This window comes from Eleutherodactylus coqui, chromosome 4, assembly GCF_035609145.1.
Source record: "Eleutherodactylus coqui strain aEleCoq1 chromosome 4, aEleCoq1.hap1, whole genome shotgun sequence".
In the NCBI taxonomy this organism is placed as follows: domain Eukaryota; kingdom Metazoa; phylum Chordata; class Amphibia; order Anura; family Eleutherodactylidae; genus Eleutherodactylus; species Eleutherodactylus coqui.
In genome coordinates, this window is record NC_089840.1 from 192,891,069 (window position 1) to 192,908,238 (window position 17,170).

The 17,170-nt window shown below is 48.0% G+C and overlaps 1 protein-coding gene across 1 annotated transcript in view; it reads left to right on the plus strand.

The window, feature by feature from the left end:
* The window catches only part of SYNPO2L (synaptopodin 2 like), a 99,096-nt gene that overhangs the window by 38,686 nt on the left and 43,240 nt on the right, over nucleotides 1–17,170 (plus strand). The gene's annotated exons all lie outside the window — the stretch shown is intronic.

Sequence of the window (17,170 nt, forward strand, 5' to 3'; positions counted from 1 at the left end):
TTAGCCCATTTTTGTCTTGCAACTAGTAACTAGTTGCTCCCACAGAAACTTTTCCAGACTGGCCTGCTTATAACAAATGTGGCTCATTGGTCAGTTGGAAGACCTAAGAACACTATAGTGAATCGGACATCGGAATAGTTCACACGCAGGTGACAATATTACAGAGTTTTGTTGGAAGGATCAATAATACAGCACTCTTTAGAAATACTCTACTGTATTGACTAATGAGAATATAGTGCTGTATTGCATATGCCACATGGCAGCTCACAGAGTGCCTACACCTCCATACTAAGGTACGACTTATGCCACCTTGGTTGTTTGCAGGAGGCCTTAACTGGGTTGTGTTCAATGGATTGAGATGTAAGAAGAATTGAAAACTAATGTTAAGTCTATAAGATCCCTTAGCAGTTGGACGCCACATAGATAGAAAGTGGTATTTTAGTTTGTCTATCTTCCTTTTGACGGATCCACTTATAGCTGACACTTGTGTCTATCATCCTGATTACAGTAGGTATCCAAGACTTAAATGGTCACTGAGCTTTCAGCAAATTTTGCGTGAATCAATAGTACCTTCAAATAAGAAACTTTGTAACATACATTAATACAGAAATAGGCTTCTTTCTCCACTTAACAGGCTCCTTCCGTTCCCTTCTCTCTCCTAAACTGTTCACTCACTCCGAAAAACTGCTAGAATCTCTCTTGACAGACTAGATGGACTAAGGCCAATGTCATACGGCTGTAAGTGCATTTCCTCGTACACTTGTGCTGCATATTTGTGCAATGGGTGTAGCATATTTGTTTTACTGTACTTTTTGTGCGTGCAAATCATGTGCACTTGTGCGTGCAAAGAAACATGCAACCATGCTCCCATTCATTGAAATGGGCACTTAAGTTAATTAGTTCAAAATGTGCTATTTTCAGGAAAATAGTGCACAGTTCATGTTTTTTTGCAGAAACAAAATATGCATGCAAAATATGCTTATGTGAACGAACCCAATAAAATCAATGGGTTCTATTCACTGCATATTGTGTGCGCGCAAAACGCTGCGCAAGCACGTTCATGTGACACAGGCCTTAGAGCTCACTGACAGGTCAAATTACATGCTACCCATAAAAGTTTATGGAGAGGGGAGGGGGTGGAGGAAGGGAATGAGAAAAAAATAAAGACACAGATATGCTGAAATAGTTACTGTTTCACAGCTACTGGATTTACATTTGCACTGCTCAGTACTCCTTTATAATATCTTCAATGTTGCTTCTGCTTCTATGTACATGATAGATAGAGATGGTGAAAAAGGATCTCCTCTATTCTCTAAGTGGTCATTACATACCACTTAGCTGTCATTGAAGGTCTCCACCCCTTCTTCCGGTGGTGACAAGATACAATAGTACCCCCTAGTAGTATCAGTGCTCCCCAGCAATAATAGTAACCCCCCACAGCAGCCCCAGCAATAAAAAAATAAATAAATCTTGTTATTTGTATATTGCCAACTTATTCCACAGTGCTTTCAGGTAATTTATTTATCATTCACCATCAAGCTGGGTACTTATTTTTTCAGAAGGATGGAAGGCTGAGTTGACCTTGAGCCGGCTACCTGAACCTTGCGGGATTGAACTTATAACCTTCAAGTCGTGAGCAAGAGCTTAGGACTGCAATCCTGCTACCTTAACACTCTACGCCATAATAGTGGTAATAGTGGCCCCTCACAGTAGCCCTTAGTGGTAATAGTGACCCCCCCTCCCCACAGGAGCCCCAGCAATAATAGTGACCCCCCCACAGTAGCCCCATAAATAGTAGTGACCCTCCACAGTAGCCACAGCAATAATAGTTACACCCCCCCCCCCCCGTAGCCTCATAGTATTGGCTCTCCCCCTAAAACCCACATAATTACCTCTTCCTGGTCTGTACAGCACCACTGCTCCTTTCAGCGCTGCTGCCAGCGTCAGTGTGTGCACCCGCAGCAGTGCCTCCTCCCCTCTGCTCTCTTGTGGAACCAATTGAAGGGGGTAGGGGAAAAAGATCCTGGATGCACACACTGTAGTCAAAACTCCTTAAGGCCTCATGTCCACGGGCAAAATAATAATTAAAATCCGCAGCGGATCACCCGCATGCGGATCCGCATCCCATAGGGATGCATTGACCACCCGCGGGTAGATGAATACCTGCGGATGGTCAATAAAAGTGATTTTTAAAAAAATGGAGCACGAAAAAATCCGGACCATGCTCCATTTTCATGCGGGTCTCTTCTATTGAAGCCTATGGAAGCAGTCCGGATCCGCGGGAGACCAAAATAAGAATATACTCACCTGCTCCGGATCTTCCCTTCTTCGTGGCTTCATCTTCTCTCCGTCGCGGCCGGATCTTTTTTCTTCGGGCCGGTGCATGCGCGCGGCACGCAACCGACGTGCCGTGCACATCCCCTGGGCCGAAGAAAGACGATCCGGCCGCGACGGAGAGAAGATGAAGCCGCGAAGAAAGGAAGATCCGGAGCGTGCAAGAGGTGAGTTTATTCTTATTTTCAGCGCTCATGTCCACGGGGCAGGAGGGACCCGCTACGGATTCTCCATGGAGAATCCGTAGCGGGCCTGATTTTCCCCATGGACCTGAGGCCTTAAGGTTGTTGGCAATAATAAAGACATGCAAGGAATAGCGACCATGTGCTGTCTAAATGTTGTTCTTGTGCTGTAGAAAATTGTTTGCAATTGGTTCTCTTACCCAAGCGTCTTGCTCTTAAGGCCTCCTTGATACGGGCGACAAAGTCGCGCAATTTTGTCGCATTGCTACAATGCTACAAATCGCATGTATGTGAAGCCCATGCTTTCCTATGGGTTCCTTTACACATACAATGTTTTGTAGCATGCAACAACCCGACACAAAAACCTTTGCAGCCCATGTTTCTCTATAGAGCCTTCCTCTCTGTTGCATTGCACAAAAACGCGATTTTCATGCAGTGCCATGCTACTTTGACAGAAGGAAATCCTACTGTCAAAGCCAAATCTAAGGCCTAGCTGCAGAAAAACAAAAAAAACCCACATAAATCACCTTAGAAGCGCTCTCTGACGCCACCGCTGCTTCTTCCTGGGTCCCGGAACAGTTTCTCTTCTTCATCTTATGGCTGAGGATTGAAAAATCCCCGCCTTCTGGAAGCACTGGCAGTGATTGGCTAAGCGTCAGCCAATAACAGCCAGAGCTCAATGAGTGGCTGTGATTGAACCAATCACAGCCATTCATCAAACACTGGCTGTGATTGGCTAAGCGTCAGCCAATCACAGTGAGCGCTTCTAAAGGCCTATTCACACGAATGCATTTGCGTAGCGTAGTGCGCAAAATAAATTTGATTTCAATTAGTTAATTCCCATGAGCATATTTTATGTTCGCATTTTGTTTGCACAAAAAAATACGCATGAGTTCTGTGCAGGAACATAGCATATATTAAGCTAATTTAAGTTAATTGCCCATTAAAATCAATGATATGGCCCCTTAAAACACACGCACAAGTAATAACGTGATTTTGCAGCAAAATCGCAATTGTGTTCATGAAATGTCTGAGCATCAGCGATGCTTTTTCTTGCAGAAACATTGCTGCCGCTTGCTTTTTTCTAGGGATAGACAATAGGAGTTTCTAATGTTAAAAACACATCTCATGTAAATCGCCAACACGTGCTTTGCGATTCGATAAAAAGAAAGCCCAATAGGGAAACATGGGAGATAAAAAAAAAGTTAAACACAAATAGATAGAGCGTGCCGCAATTTTATTTCCACTCCACATCGCATGAGTGAGAACATCACAAATGGGAAAGAAACTATTGAAAATCATTGTTTTCATTATTCTGCATTTGCTCTTACACTCGCATCGCAAGTGTGAAGGCAGCCTCAGGGCGGTTTCACATGGCCATATGTGCAACTACACTTGCTGCTACGGAGCATAGTTGTGCATGAATGGTTTTTTTCCCCCTAGCCGTTCAAACTCCACGTTATGGCACATGAGTTTAAAAAAAACTGCAGGCAGATAGGTCCTGCCCAATCTGTCCGCACATAGTATTAACTACATGCGGGAAAGATAGGGCAAGTCCTATCCTTTCTCACCTGTACTATTAGTGGCTTAGAATACCGCTAATGAAAACGAAACCATCAATGGTTTCATTTTGCACCGTCATTAACACGGCAGTTTAACAGGACAAATACACGGCCAACTGTCTAAGCCCTAAATCCAGAAAAATCTGCAGGCAAATTAGTGGCAAATCTACATAGTGCAAATTTGTTAGGATATAATCACACGGCGGTTTTTCGTGCGGATCCACATATGGAATTTTGAACAGGAAACAACATAAAAAGTAAAAATAAGTGACACAGAAACTAGATTCTCCATTCTGCATGCAGATTTTTCCCATAGACAAATCATGCATACGAATTGGTGCGAAAATCTACGTAAAAAAGACACAGATTTTAATGCGGATTTTAGAAATGGAAAATTTTCTAAATTTTCTAAAAGTGGAAATTTTCTATGGTGAACATCCGATTATAGATTTGCTGCTGTGGATTGTCGGATTTTGAAAACAAGGGAAAAAAGGCAATCGGTTTGAAATCGTCATTCGTGGATTTTGCCATAGTTGTAGGTAATCCACAGCAAAATTCATTGCAGATTTATAGTGGATTTGACTTCCGCACTAAAGTCCATGGGGAAAATTTGAAAGAAATACACAATAATTGACATACTGCATGGAAGGTTTCCAAGTCGCCTAGGTGAGGTTTGTTAATCTGTTATTGCTACTGTATTCTGCAGCAGATTTTTGTTGTGCAAATCCACACAGAAAATCCACAACAAATAGAGACTGAAATTAGGTCCGCATTTTACAAACTTGTATGCTCAGGCCTCATGTCCACGGGCCCGCACGGTTTCCCCTTGCAGAATCCTGCAGCGGATTCCACCCGGCCTGCAGACATGAGGCCGAAAAATACAGTACACTTACCTGTCTGGACGCTGCAGGGCTCTCCTCCCTGGTGGCCGGCGGTGTGCCAGGCGCTTGCGTCGTGCTGTCTTTTTTTCCTTTAAACTCCTGCCTTCCTGCGGTTCTGCGGCACGGACGCAGTGTCAGCGGATGGTTTCCACTGACTTCAATAGAAGCCGTGGAGGCCATCCGTGCGGGAAAACCGCACATAATGGAGCATGCTGCAGATGTTTTCCTGTGCATGCGTTTTGCGCGTTTTTTAAAATTCTATTTTCCCCGTGGACATTGGGGCTTAGCTGGTTAGCACATTGCATTTTACAGCTTTTCTCTTTTAGCTAAGGTGACCAGATTTTCCCATGGTCAAAGCGGGCCAGAGAGGTGCGGTCAGGGGTGGGGCTTATCACAACGTATGATTCTACCTCAGTCATTTTAAAATGTACAGGTCCATTTCAAAATAGACAGAGCAAATTCCATAGCATTTCTGCATCACAGTCGAAATCTGTACTACTGGTGCAGATTTTGACTGGCAATCAGCTGCGAACCTGCAGCTGATTTTGTTCTACGCGGCACTACACCTCACCTCCTCGGAAAGCTTCCTGCTGTAAGTGCTCCCTGGCTTCTGGTACCCTCACCTGACCAGCTGCGCTGGAAACTGGAAGCCGGGGAGTGCTGACAGTATGAAGCCTTCAGAGGAGGTGAGGGGCAGCGCCACGTAGTATGAAATTAGCTGCAGGAACGTGGCTCATTTTCAGTCAAAATCCACACCAATGGTACGGGACGCAATTTTTTGGATGCAGAAATGCTAAGGAATTTGTAGCGGAAATTTATACTGTGGACATTCCACGGCATTTCAACCACGTGTAAACATACCGTAAGCTGGCTTGAGGTATGCTGCGTGTAGAGATGAGCGAGCATACTCGCTAAGGGCAATTGCTCGAGCGAGCATTGCCCTTAGCGAGTACCTGCCCACTCGAGACAAAAGGTTCGGGTGCCGGGCGGGGGAGCGGTGAGTAGCGGCAGTCAGCAGGGGGGGAGCAGGGGAGAGAGAGGGAGAGATCTCACCTCCGTTCCGCTCTCCCCCGCAGCTCCCTGCCCGTCGCTGGCACCCGAACCTTTTGTCTCGAGCGGGCAGATACTCACTAAGGGCAATGCTCGCTCGAGCAATTGCCCGTAGTGGGTATACTCGCTCATCACTACTGCCGTGTGCAGAGCTGGCTTAGCAGTAACAGTGTCCCTTATACTGGCCCCAGTAGTAAAAGTGACCCCCCGCAGTAGCCTCAGTAGTAATAGTGCCCCCCCCCTCCCCGCAGTGGGGTCCCGACAGAAGGCGGGACACAATGTCCCAAATCAGGACAGTCCTTCCTAAATCGGGATGTCTGATCACCTTATCTTAGCACTTTCTTGATTGAGAGTTGGGACAGAGCACCCCCTCTGGTCACAAGCTTTTGGCTACTGCCCAGATGGTCCATGGGCTTTCCACATCTGTTAAAACCCCTCAGTCTCTAATTGTATACTTCTACCACTGCTTGGACTCTGTTTCAAATATCACTTGTGATACCATCATGGTCTTACTGCATATTGCACATTTGCAAAACGGGAATTTTTTTCAGTTTTTGCCTGATTTCAGTGTCTTATGGAATAGATATGTGATGGAGTCTTAAACGCCTGCTCAAACTTTTCTTCTTCTTTTATGGGAAGATATAGCTTCTTTCTCTAAGGCTGCTTTTACATCTGCGCTAGAACCCCCCTTTTGGAGGTTCTGTTACAGATCCAACACAAAATACTAGAAGGAATAGTCCTGCATGTAGCGCTTTTTCTTTCGGTAAAATGCCGGTCAGCTGAGCAGTAACCAAACCAACCCCATTATAGTCAATGGTTGTCCGTTCAGCACTGTTCAGTTCCATCAGAAGACGGACCCATTTGGCCAGGGAATTCCCCTATGCTAGTTCCCGGATAGAGTAGAAAAATTGAACCCTGAACGCAGATGTAGAAGCACCCAAACTATTACTTTATTTACATTCTTCTATTTTGAAGGAAACTTATAAAAAGTTTAGGGCTCCATTTACTCTACAGTTAATATTTTCCATCAGATTTCCATTGCTCTTCGATAGACAAAACAAGGAAACCTGACAGACTCCCTATAAGTTAATAGGGTTCATCAGGGTCCGTTAACAAACAAATCCATCATGTTTGTCATGGTTCTTCTAAAAGTAGAATCCATGACGTCAGTGTGAATAAAGGACCGTTTCATATAGCCATATTCAAACTACATAAGGGTCACAACCCCCGGACCTCCTGTGCTTGTAATAATGTAACCTTAGAGTACTGTAAAACCTTATGGTGCTTTAAGTTTGGTTCAGTCAAACAGTGGGAAAATCCTGGTGGCCATAATGGAGCCACGTTCTGTATTGAAAACTTTACTAAAAATTGACTTTTTGCAGTGCATTTGCTGAGAATATGTGTAGAGCTGTCATGGGGACTTTTTCGATAATATGCAATTTCATGCCCCCCAGTCATCACTCCCGGTATAGATAAATGTTCATGCCTAAAAATGTCCTCGGCATTCCATTCCTTGAAGTGCACAGATGCCGGAAGAATACCTTAGAAAAGGATTATAAAAATATACAGGACTCCTCAGCTATTTTCAGAATGGTACATTCCTTAGCAACAGACTTATTTAGAAAAATAACTTACTCATCTCATGTAAGGATGTGTGTCTTATGAATAATAGTAGTTACTTAAGATATAGGATATTAATTTGCTAGTGTATAATGGCCTAGTTGTGCCATAAATTATTTACCGGTATATAGATAAGTTCAATTTTGTGGGCCTCTTTTTTTTTTTCATAAAGAATTTAGCAAAACATTTTACTGAACATTAAAGGGGTTTTCCAGAAAAAAAAAACTATTGATGACTTATCCCCAGGATAGATCTACAATAGTTGATCATCAGACCCAGCACTTGGGTTTCCTGGCCATCAGCTGATCGCCTGGCCCGCTCTCAGTGCAGCAGGGCCAAATATCGTCATTGGGGTCAGAGGCGGAAGCAACATAGAGAGCTTCACTCCCACTGAAATTAATGGGAGCACTATCTCCTATTACACATCTGCGTCCAAACCCGATGTTGAAGCGAGAAGTGCTGGAAGTATAGTGGGAGGCTTCAGCTACCGTTGATTTCAATTGATTCCAATTATGTCTTTCGGCCCCATGGCACTGATAGAGGCCAAGGTGATCAGCTGATCACCAGGAATCCCAAGCAGTGGGACCCCGGTAATCAACTATTTATGACCTATCCTAAGGATAGGTCGTCATCAATAGAATTTGCCCAGAAAACCTTGTCATTTACTATGCTAATTTTATTCAGTATTCAGTATACAGGGATCTGTATATAGTTTTACTTCATGAATACAGAACTGCCTGGGATTTTTTGTTTTTACCTGTCAACAGAGGTACAAGAATGGAGTGATGTTTGCCTGGTTATCATGTCATTGAGACACCTCACCACGTGTAGTCAGTTTTAGAATTTCAATAGCTTTAGAGTATGAAGTTTGTAAGGTCTCCCTAGATGCTCATAGCAAGGTATTCAGGACTTTGCTGACTGTTGTACTACCCTGTAGGACCCTCCTGGTCACTACACTTGTTCCTGGTTCCGTGTCTTCTCTCTCTAGTCCACTCTATGTTTTGTTCCTTCCCCAATTAGTCCTCTATATAAATCTGGCCCTGTTTCCTCCTTCCTTGCGTGTTATTGTGCCCTGTGCCTCTATCAAGCGATTGTCCCATATACCTGCTCCTCTACAACTGATTATCAATCTTGTGTACCAGACCTTGGCTATACCTCCCGACTATGTTATTGCTTCAACCCTTTGTGCTGCACCGCCATCTTGTGAACCAGACCCCGGCTACTCCCGGACCTTAACACCTTTCTGTAAGGCCTCATGCCCACGGCTGCTTCAGACTCCGCCAGCGGAATATCACAGCGGAGTTCGACATGGCACCCCCCAAAGACCCCATACTCGCCTCTCCGAATCCGCCACGCCAGTCCTGTCCAGCGAGCAGGTGCACATGCGCAGTGCAGCATGTGATGCGCCGGTGGTGGCGCGTAATCACGCGATACTTCCACTGTGCTCACAGTGTAAGTATCGCGTGACGGATGACTTCCATTGACTACAATGGAAGCCGGCCACGCGGTTTTCCGCAGCAATTACAACATGCCACGATTTCTTTTATCCTGTGGAATTTTGCGGTAGAATTCCGCAGCGTGAACATAGAAAGGCAGAAAGCTATTAGGTCCCATAGAACCTAATAGCTGCGGGATAACACTGTGGATTTCCGTCGCATGAAACGCGGCAGAAATCCATCCATGGGCATTAACCCTAAGTTAGCAACCTCACGATCCCAGGTGAGGTGCTGTGTCCAGTGTCATGATCTTAACAAAGGCACTCTAGTCATCCTTCTGCTCTCATGTCCCATGGAAGCTAAAGAACACAGGCTGACCATGGGATATGCATGTGGGGCCTCCTGTTTTAAATCTGAATGTAATTTCTTCCAGAATCGCTCGTTTGTTCACATGGACAATTCTAACCAGACATCACCGGTCTTGATCATAATCACAGCCGCATAACAGAGCAAAACAAAACCATTGTTTTCAATGGTTTTGTTTTCACAAGTGGCATTCTTGGATGCTAATACTACATCCGAGAAAAGATAGGACTTGCCCTATCTTCCTGATATTTTTTTTTTTTAACTTGCACGGAATAGTGCAGAGTTTAAAATATGAAGAAAAAAGGTTTTTACCGTGTTCATGCACAACTATGCTCCGTAGCAGCGAGCATAGTTGGGCATGCGCCCATATGAAGAAGCCCTTAATTAGCCACTGCGCTGTCCACTCCAGGTCGTAAGGCCTTCAATGATGTTGTCCCGGTACACATATGATTCTGTGGATTGAGAAATATTAAATGCTCACACAGCTTGGATAGTGAAATGTCCCATCCATCTGGTGCCTACTACTACGCCTCGTTCGAACTGCAACAATTCATGTTACCTTGCCATGAGTACACTGGCCAATGTTCAGCCTCACAACTTATACAGCTGTGGGTATTCCCAAGTTGTCACCTGAGGTTACACCATATCATAATCAATTTACATACTGCTATCTCTTTGGCATGTCATTGTATTTAAGATTTACACAGTCAGGATTTGCATTGGGCAAAACATTTGTAGATTTTTGAAAAACTCTGCTTTTGAAACTTATACTTCCCCTTTGGATTTTTATGCATGTTTATTAGAGATGAGCGAACGTATTCGTCCGAGCTTGATATTCGTGCGAATATTAGGGTGTTCGGGATGTTCGTTATTCGTAACGAACACCATGCGGTATTCGGGTTACTTTCACTTCCTTCCCTGAGACGTTAGCGCGCTTTTCTGGCCAATTGAAAGACAGGGAAGGCATTACAACTTCCCCCTGCGACGTTCAAGCCCTATACCACCCCCCTGCTGTGAGTGGCTGGGAAGATCAGATGTCACCTGAATATAAAAGTCGGCCCCTCCCGTGGCTCGCCTCAGATGCCTTGTGAGTTAGATGAGGGACAGTGCTGCTGGTACCGGAGCTGCTGTAGGGAGAGAAATAGCAGTTAGTGTAGGCTTCAAGAACCCCAAAGGTCCTTATTAGGGCCAGTAATACCTGTGTGTTGGCTGCTGTTAGCAGTGACTTTTTTTTTTTCTTCTCAAAATCGCCTCTGCAGAGCGTTGCACCCGGCATTAGGGACAGAAGTGTTGGATAGGCAGGGAGAGTGTTAGGAGTGAGTGTAGCCTTCAAGAACCTCAACGGTCCTTTCTAGGGCCATATTTAACCGTGTGCAGTACTGTGCTGGCTGCTGTTAGCTGTGCTGCATTTTTTTTTTCTTCTCAAAATCGCCTCTGCAGAGCATTGCACCCTCCATTGATACTACAGGGAAAGAATTGTGTAGGCAGGGCCACAACACAGTTATTATTCATTGAATATACGCAGTGGGTCCTTTTGGTGTAAAAAAAGGGAAAAGAAATCTATTTGTCCTGCCTCTGTCCGTCCTAAGGGCTGTGGACACGTGTGAGCTGCGTGTACAACGTTAAAAAATCAGACGCACCCAGCTACGGTTTACTGCTGGCTTCGCCATTTGCTTTCCTTAATTGGGAAAAAAATACCTGCTCTGCCAGAGTTAATAACTCTGCTACCCTCACGTTCTGTGACACATTAGCAGGGCCACAGCACAGTTATTAAACTTCTCATGTTCATTGAATATACGCAGTGGGTCCTTTTGGTGTAAAAAAAGGGAAAAGAAATCTATTTGTCCTGCCTCTGTCCGTCCTAAGGGCTGTGGACACGTGTGAGCTGCGTGTACAACGTTAAAAAATCAGACGCACCCAGCTACGGTTTACTGCTGGCTTCGCCATTTGCTTTCCTTAATTGGGAAAAAAATACCTGCTCTGCCAGAGTTAATAACTCTGCTACCCTCAAGTTCTGTGACACATTAGCAGGGCCACAGCACAGTTTTTAAACTTCTCATGTTCATTGAATATACGCAGTGGGTCCTTTTGGTGTAAAAAAAGGGAAAAGAAATCTATTTGTCCTGACTCTGTCCGTCCTAAGGGCTGTGGACACGTGTGAGCTGCGTGTACAACGTTAAAAAATCAGACGCACCCAGCTACGGTTTACTGCTGGCTTCGCCATTTGCTTTCCTTAATTGGGAAAAAAATACCTGCTCTGCCAGAGTTAATAACTCTGCTACCCTCAAGTTCTGTGACACATTAGCAGGGCCACAGCACAGTTATTAAACTTAGATTATTCATTCACTAGAGGCAGTGGGGCGTTTCGTTTTCAAAAAAGGGAAAAAATTATATTTGGCCTGCAGTCTTGCGCCAATTTATTTCCTGCCTGTGAAATCAAATCACTGGTAATACAGCATGCTGAGGGGTAGGGGTAGGCCTAGAGGACGTGGACGCGGCCGAGGACGTGGAGGGCCAAGTCAGGGTGTGGGCACAGGCCGAACTCCTGTTCTAGGTGTATCGCAGCCGTCTGCTGCGCGATTAGTAGACAGGCACGTTTCTGGCGTCCCGACAGTCATCGCACAATTCATGGGTCCACGCGGGAGACGGTTATTAGAAAATGAGCAGTGTGAGCAGGTCCTGTCGTGGATGGCAGAAAGTGCTTCGAGCAACCTATCGTCCACCCACTGTTCTGCGCCGTCCACTGCTGCAAATCCGAATCCTCTGTCTGCTGCTCCTCCTTCCTCCCAGCCTCCTCACTCCACTACAATGATACATGCTCAGGAGCGGGAACACTCCCAGGAACTGTTCTCGGGCCCCTGCTCAGATTGGGCAGCAGTGGTTCCTCTCCCACCAGAGGAGTTTATCGTCACTGATGCCCAACCATTCGAAAGTTCCCGGGGTCCGGGGGAAGAGGCTGGGGACTTCCGCCAACTGTCTCAAGAACTTTCTGTGTGTGAGGAGGACGATGACGATGAGACACAGTTGTCTTGCAGTGAGGTAGTAGTAAGGGCAGTAAGTCCGAGGGAGCAGCGCACAGAGGATTCGGAGGAAGAGCAGCAGGACATGAGGTGACTGACCCCACCTGGTGTGCAACGCCTACACAGGACAGGTCTTCAGAGGGGGAGGCACGGGCAGCAGCAGGGCAGGTTGCAAGAGGCAGTGCGGTGGCCAGGGGTAGAGGCAGGGCCAGACCGAATAATCCACCAACTGTTTCCCAAAGCGCCCCCTCGCGCCATGCCACCCTGCAGAGGCCGAGGTGCTCTAAGGTCTGGCAGTTTTTCACAGAGACGCCTGACGACCGACGAACAGTGGTGTGCAACCTTTGTCGCGCAAAGCTCAGCCGGGGAGCCAACACCAACAGCCTCACCACCACCAGCATGCGCAGACATATGATGGCCAAGCACCCCACAAGGTGGGACGAAGGCCGTTCACCGCCTCCGGTTGGCACCCCTGCCTCTCCCCCTGTGCCCCAACCTGCCACTGAGATCCAACCCCCCTCTCAGGACACGGGCACTACCGCCTCATGGCCTGCACCCACACCCTCACCTCCGCTGTCCTCGGCCCCATCCACCAGTGTAGTTCAGCGCACCGTCCAGCCGTTGCTTGCGCAACTGTTGGAGTGCAAGCGCAAGTACGCCGCCACGCACCCGCACGCTCAAACGTTAACCGTCCGCATAGCAAAATTCATCAGCCTTGAGATGCTGCCGTATAGGGTTGTGGAAACGGACTCCTTCAAAGCTATGATGGCGGCGGCGGCCCCACGCTACTCAGTTCCCAGTCGCCACTACTTTTCCCGATGTGCCGTCCCAGCCCTGCACGACCACGTCTCCCGCAACATTGTACGCGCCCTCACCAACGCGGTTAGTGGCAAGGTCCACTTAACTACGGACACGTGGACAAGCACAGGCGGGCAGGGCCACTACATCTCCCTGACGGCACATTGGGTGAATTTAGTAGAGGCTGGGACAGAGTCAGAGCCTGGGACCGCTCACGTCCTACCCACCCCCAGAATTGCGGGCCACAGCTCGGTGGTGGTATCTGCGGAGGTGTATGCTTCATCCACTAAAGCACCCTCCTCCTCCTCCGCAACCTCTGTCTCGCAATCAAGATGTGTTAGCAGCAGCATGTCGCCAGCAGTCGGTGTCGCGCGGTGTGGCAGCACAGCGGTGGGCAAGCGTCAGCAGGCCGTGCTGAAACTACTCAGCTTAGGAGATAAGAGGCACACGGCCCACGAACTGCTGCAGGGTCTGACACAGCAGACCGACCGCTGGCTTGCGCCGCTGAGCCTCCAACCGGGCATGGTCGTGTGTGACAACGGCCGTAACCTGGTGGCGGCTCTGCAGCTCGGCAGCCTCACGCACGTGCCATGCCTGGCCCACGTCTTTAATTTGGTGGTTCAGCGCTTTCTGAAAAGCTACCCACGCTTGTCAGACCTGCTCGTAAAGGCGCGCCGGCTCTGCGCACATTTCCGCAAGTCCCGCACGGACGCTGCCACCCTGCGCACCCTGCAACATCGCTTTAAGCTGCCAGTGCACCGACTGCTGTGCGACGTGCCCACACGGTGGAACTCTACGCTCCACATGTTGGCCAGGCTCTATGAACAGCGTAGAGCTATAGTCGAATACCAACTCCAACATGGGCGGCGCAGTGGGAGTCAGCCTCCTCAATTCTTTTCAGAAGAGTGGGCCTGGTTGGCAGACATCTGCCATGTCCTTGGTAATTTTGAGGAGTCTACCCAGGTGGTGAGCGGCGATGCTGCAATCATTAGCGTCACCATTCCTCTGCTATGCATCTTGAGAAATTCCCTGCAAAGCATAAAGGCAGCTGCTTTGCACTCGGAAATGGGGGCGGTGGAAGACAGTATGCCGCTGGATAGTCAGGGCACCCTCCTGTCTATTTTTCAGCGCGTACAGGAGGAGGAGGAGGAGCATGAGGAGGATGAGGAGGAGGGGGAAGAGACAGCTTGGCCCGCTGCTGACGGTACACTGGCTGATTGCCTGTCATCCTTTCAGCGTGTATGACCTGAGGAGGAGGAGGAGGAGGAGGAGGAGGAGGAGGATCCTGCAAGTGATCTTCCTAGTGAAGACAGCCATGTGTTGCGTACAGGTACCCTGGCACACAGGGCTGACTTCATGTTAGGATGCCTTTCTCGTGACCCTCGCGTTGCACGCATTCTGGCCACAACGGATTACTGGGTGTACACACTGCTCGACCCACGCTATAAGGAGAACCTGCCCACTCTCATTCCCGAAGAGGAAAGGGGTTCGAGAGTGTTGCTATACCACAGGACCCTTGCGGACAAGCTGATGGTAAAATTCCCAGCCGACAGCGCTAGTGGCAGAAGGCGCAGTACCGAGGGCAAGGTAGCAGGGGAGGTGCGGAGATCGAGCAGCATGTACATCCCAGGCAGTGCAACAGTCTTTAAGGGCCTGGACAGCTTTATGGCTCCCCACCAAGACTGTGTTACCGCTCCCCAGTCAAGGCTGAGTCGGCGGGAGCACTGTAAAAGGATGGTGAGGGAGTACGTAGCCGATCGCACGACCGTCCTCCGTGACGCCTCTGCCACCTACAACTACTGGGTGTCGAAGCTGGACACGTGGCCTGAACTAGCGCTGTATGCCCTGGAGGTGCTTGCTTGTCCTGCGGCTAGCGTCTTGTCGGAGAGGGTGTTTAGTGCGGCTGGGGGAATCATCACAGATAAGCGTACCCGCTTGTCAACCGACAGTGCCGACAGGCTAACACTCATCAAGATGAACAAAGGCTGGATTTCCCCAGACTTCTCTTCTCCACCAGCGGACAGCAAGGATACGTAAGCAATACGTAGGCTGCACCCGCGGATGGAAGCTACGTTCTCTCTCACCATCCAAAACGGGGACATTTCTGCTTCATCAATCTCCTCCTGCTCCTCCTCCTGAAACCTCACGTAATCACGCTGAATGGGCAATTTTTCTTAGGGCCACAAGGCTCACTCAAATAATTTTTCTGAACAATTTTTAAAAGTTTCAATGCGCTTAAAAGCGTTGGAACTTTAACTTGAACCAATTTTTCGTTACACTGGGCTGCCTCCAGGCCTAGTTACCACTTAAGCCACATTAACCAAAGCGATTAATGGGTTTCACCTGCCCTCTTGGCTGGCCATGGCCAATTTTTTGGATGTACATTAGTACTGTTGATACAGCAATTTTTGTGGGCCCTCGCCTACAGTGTAATCAAATTAATTTTTAGCCCACCTGCATTACAGCTGACGTTACCTCAGCTGTGTTGGGCAATGCAATGGGATATATTTATGTACCGCCGGTGGCTTCCTGGCACCCACCCAGGCAGTGGGTCCACAGGGAATTATAAATGCATCTGTTTCCACTTGTAAAGAACCCCAGTCTGACTGGGGCATGCAGTGTGGGCCGAAGCCCACCTGTATTACGCACGACATTACTACCTCAGCTGTGTTGGGCAATGCAATGGGATATTTTTATGTACCGCCGGTGGGTTCCAGGGAGCCACCCATGCTGTAGGTGCACACGGAGTGTAACCTACATGTGTCCACTTGTAAAGAACCCCAGTCTGACTGGGGCATGCAGTGTGGGCCGAAGCCCACCTGCATTAAGCACGACATTACTACCTCAGCTGTGTTGGGCAATGCAATGGGATATTTTTATGTACCGCCGGTGGCTTCCTGGCACCCACCCATGCTGTGGGTCCACAGGGACTTGTAAATGCATCTGTTTCCACTTCTAAAGAACCCCAGTCTGACTGGGGCATGCAGTGTGGGCCGAAGCCCACCTGCATTAAGCACGACATTACTACCTCAGCTGTGTTGGGCAATGCAATGGGATATTTTTATGTACCGCCGGTGGGTTCCAGGGAGCCACCCATGCTGTCGGTCCACAGGGACTTCACAATAGGGGGTTGTACCTGCCTGTGTCTATGAATTAAAAAGCCCGGTCTAACTGGGGCATGCAGACACCTTGACAAAATGAATAGTGTGTGGCACATAGGTTCCCCATTGCTATGCCCACGTGTGCAGCTCCTGATGGCGGTGGCACAGGATTATATTTCTCATTGCTTCTGTACAGCATTGTGGGCTATCGCCCGGCCCCTTTTAAAGAGGGTCGCTGCCTAGCCGTGCCAACCCTCTGCAGTGTGTGCCTGCGGTTCCTCCTCATGGCAGACGCACTTATAAATAGACATGAGTGTGGCGTGGCATGAGGGCAGCTGAAGGCTGCGCAGGGACAACTTGGTGTGCGCTGTGGACACTGGGTCGTGCGGGGGGGTTGGGCAGCATGTAACCCAGGAGAAGTGGCAGCGGAGTGTCATGCAGGCAGTGATTGTGCTTTGTTGGAGGTAGTGTGGTGCTTAGCTAAGGTATCCATTGCTAATGAGGGCTTTTCAGAAGTAAAAGTTGTTTGGGAGGGGGGGGGGGGGCCACTCTTGCCGGTATTGTGGCTTAATAGTGGGACCTGTGAACTTGAGATGCAGCCCAACATGTAGCCCCTTGCCTGCCCTATCCGTTGCTGTGTCGTTCCCATCACTTTCTTGAATTGCCCAGATTTTCACACATGAAAACCTTAGCGAGCATCGGCGAAATACAAAAATGCTCCGCTCGCCCATTGACTTCAATGGGGTTCGTTATTCGAAACGAACCCTCGAACATCGCGGGAAGTTCGTTTCGAATAACGAACACCCGAGCATTTTGGTGT